A 3,505-nucleotide genomic window follows, 5' to 3' on the forward strand; every position below is an offset into this window, starting at 1 on the left:
ACATCCCAGGTACCTGGGGGCTCAGGACTGGACCCAGAGCAGGAGTGGACTACCTGGGGCATGAGACGTGTGGAGGACGGAGGGGAGATATTCCAAGGAGGTTTTCAATCACTTTATTTTTAAACTTTATTTATTTATTTTTGGCTGCACTGGGTCTTTGTGCTGTGCAGGTTTTTTTCTCTAGTTGCAGCAAGAGGGGGCTATTCTGCAGTTACAGTGCATGGGCTTCTCATTGTGGTGGCTTTCTTGTTGCAGAGCGTGGGCTCTAGGTGCTCGGGCTCAGTAGTTGTGGTGCATGGGCTGAGTTGCTCCATGGCATGTGGAATCTTCCTAGAGCAGGGATCAAACCCACGTCTCTCACATTGGCAGGCGGATTCTTAACCACTGGACCACCAAAGAAGCCCTCCCTAAATCCTCATTGTGTTTAGGGCATACTCAAATATGTACGACCTTACTTAAGTAATTAAGTCTGCAGAGACTGTTTCCAAATAACATAACATTCTGAGGTTCCAGGCAGACATGACTTTTGGGGAGCCAGTTTTTTTTTTTTCATTAATTTTAAAAAAATTCATTTGTTAAGTTTATCAAGGACTTCCCTGGTGCCTCAGGCAGTAAAGAATCTGCCTGCAATCCAGGATATTGGTGTTCAATCCCTGGGTTGAGAAGATCCCCTGAAGAAGGAAATGGCAACCTGCTCCAGTATTCTTGCCTAGAGAATTCCATAGACAGAGGAGCCTGGTGGACTACAGTCCATGGGGTAGTTGGACATGACTAAGCCATTGCTTAAAACAATTTTTTATTAGAATATAGTTGCTTTACAATGTTGTGTTAGTTTCTACTCAGTAGCAAAGTGAATTAGCTATATGTATACATATATTGCCTTTTTTTTTGGCTTTCCTTCCCATTTAGGTCACCACAGAGCATTGAGTAGAGTTCCCTGTGCTGTACAGTAGGTTCTCATTTTAATCTATTTTATACCTAGCATCGATAGCATATATACATTAATCTCAATCTCCCAATTCATCCCACCCCTCTTTTCCTGGAAGGACAGTTTTCAACTCACTAGTGATAGAGTGTATAATGTTAGTTGCTCAGTCGTGCTCAACTCTTTGTGACCCCATGGACTGCAGCCCACCAGGGTCCTCTGTCTATGGGATTTTCCAGGCAAGGATACTGAAGTGGTTTTCCATTTCTTCCTCCAGGGGATCTTCCCAACCCAGGGATTGAACCTCGGTCTCCTGCACTGCAGGCAGATTCTTTACCAACTGAGCTACTAGAGAAACCCAAATAAGTCATGTAGAAGTGGTGCTTCCCTGGTTGAAGAGAAGATGGGGGTTTAGAATTCTTCCCACTTATGCTCCACATCCATTTCTCTTTTCACATGGAAGACCCTGAAACACCTCCCTAAAACCCTAGGACCCTTTGGAGCACAGTTGAAAAAGCCTGGGCACCCAGGCTGCATGCAAATGTTACAAATTAGTCATAAGAGTTAAGCTCTAATTGTGTGCAGTCTTAGACCACAGGGCTTCTTCCCTGGTGGCTCAGATGGTAAAGAATCTGGCTGCAATGCAGGAGACGGCTTCCATCTGTGGGTCGGGAAGATCCCCTGGAGAAGGGAATGGCTACCCACTCCAGTATTCTCGCCTAGAGAATTCCATGGACGGAGGAGCCTGGCGGGCTACAGTCTGTGGGGTCACAAAGAGTCAGACATGACTGAGCAACTAACATGAACACTTTACGCAGACCACAATCAAGAAGCGCAGTTCCTCTGAATGTTGTGAAGGCAGCAGCCGCTGAGGGCACAGGGCTCTGGGGGTACTCCTTCCTTTCAACGCTTCGAATTCTGCTTTGAGTCCCTTCAACATTTCGCAAACAATGACTGAGACCCAGGCATCAGCCAGCTCCTGCAGGGTCACGTTCCAGACAAAACACATAGAAATCACCCACTGATCACTCAGCAGATATTGACTGCGTATCTCCCAGGGCTGTGCACTCTTCTAGGCCCATGGGAATGCCACTGTCACCAAGACAGATAAGGGGGTCTGCTCTTGTGGGAATTACATTCAAGTGGGGAAGGGCAGGAAGTACATAATTAGCTAGATAATAGCAGATGGTGATAAATAACTAGGTAGTAACTGGAAGGAAAAGAAAGGGTGATGTTCCTCTAAGATGGTGTTGACAGAGGGAGGTGACATTTGAGCCTAATCTTGAAGGATGAGAAGAATTCAATGAAACAAAGAGTGGGCTAAGTGAACTCCAGGAAGACAGAAGAAACATGATATACACCCTAAATAGCAGAGGCTGGGGACTCAGACTTGGGTTTTAGGCTTGAAAGTGAAAGTGTTAGTCATTAGTTGGGTCTGGCTCTTCTCACCCCTTGGGCTGTAGCCCGCCAGGTTCCTCTGTTCATGGAATCCTCCAGGAAAGAATACTGGAGTGAGTTGCCACTCTCTTCTCCTGGGAATCTTTCCGATCCAGGGATTGAACCTGGATCTCCTGCATTTGAAGTGGATTCTTTACCATATAAGCCACCAGGGAATCCCTGGCTTGATGCTTATTAGCAATGTGACCTTGGGCAAGTTACCATTGGGCTCTCATCGACAAAATGGGTCTCAGTATATAATTCTTGGGTCATTTGCTGTAAGGATTAAGCAAGGTTGTATGTCACCTGCTTAGCATGTAGGGTCAGAGGCTTGGCAAATAAGAGTCATGTAGGTTTTATAGGAGAAAGAGATGAATCAGAGAAGTGATTTTCAAGTTATAGACCCCGATATTACCATTGCCATAATTACATCACCACACCTTCTGCCATCAAAGACTGTAATCCTAGATGTTAGCATTCAAGCTGTCAGGGGCTGAGCTGAACAGAACAGCAATGAGATTGGCTGCTCATGAACGGATATCTTTCTTTTCTGATAAAGGGAATGGGTCATATGAGTTCAGTCACAGTCTCTTTGCTGGTGTCCTTTGGTCCAGAGATAAATATTGGTAATTGAGGTTTAGGATGTTACCTGTTTTACTCATTTCTCCCTGTGATGAATCTGATAGTGACCGTGTTCTTGCTAACATAAACGTGGCTTGGGCATTGCACTTGGAAAAGGACAGAGATAAATGTGACAGGTGGCATAGTCATTTGTTATCCTGTGAAAACCAAGTGCATAGAATAAAAAGTACTTTCTATTTATTTCTTATGCTTATTCACTATTATTAAAATAATAATGACTCACCCACAAGTCTGAATATCAGGTTTATTTTGATCAATATTTTCAAGAAATCTGGGGAGAAAATTATATTTTCTGAAATTATGTTTTCACCTTTTATTTTAAAGTCCTCTATCATATAGAATGATGACCTCTTATATACCTATCCCTCAGATCAAACCATTGTTAACATTTTATCATATTTCCTTAATCTATTTATGTTTGTTTGAAATATTCTAAGGAAAATTAGAGATAGCATTTTACTCCTACACACTTTATTTTTTTTATTTTTTTCTACTTTAAGT

The 3,505-nt window shown here is 43.2% G+C and overlaps 1 protein-coding gene across 1 annotated transcript in view; it reads left to right on the forward strand.

Moving 5' to 3' along the window:
• The window catches only part of AGBL1 (ATP/GTP binding protein-like 1), a 920,262-nt gene that overhangs the window by 74,947 nt on the left and 841,810 nt on the right, over nt 1–3,505 (forward strand). The window lies entirely within an intron of this gene.

This window comes from Bison bison, unplaced genomic scaffold (genome assembly GCF_000754665.1).
Source record: "Bison bison bison isolate TAMUID 2011002044 unplaced genomic scaffold, Bison_UMD1.0 scf7180017860443, whole genome shotgun sequence".
NCBI classification, from domain to species: domain Eukaryota; kingdom Metazoa; phylum Chordata; class Mammalia; order Artiodactyla; family Bovidae; genus Bison; species Bison bison.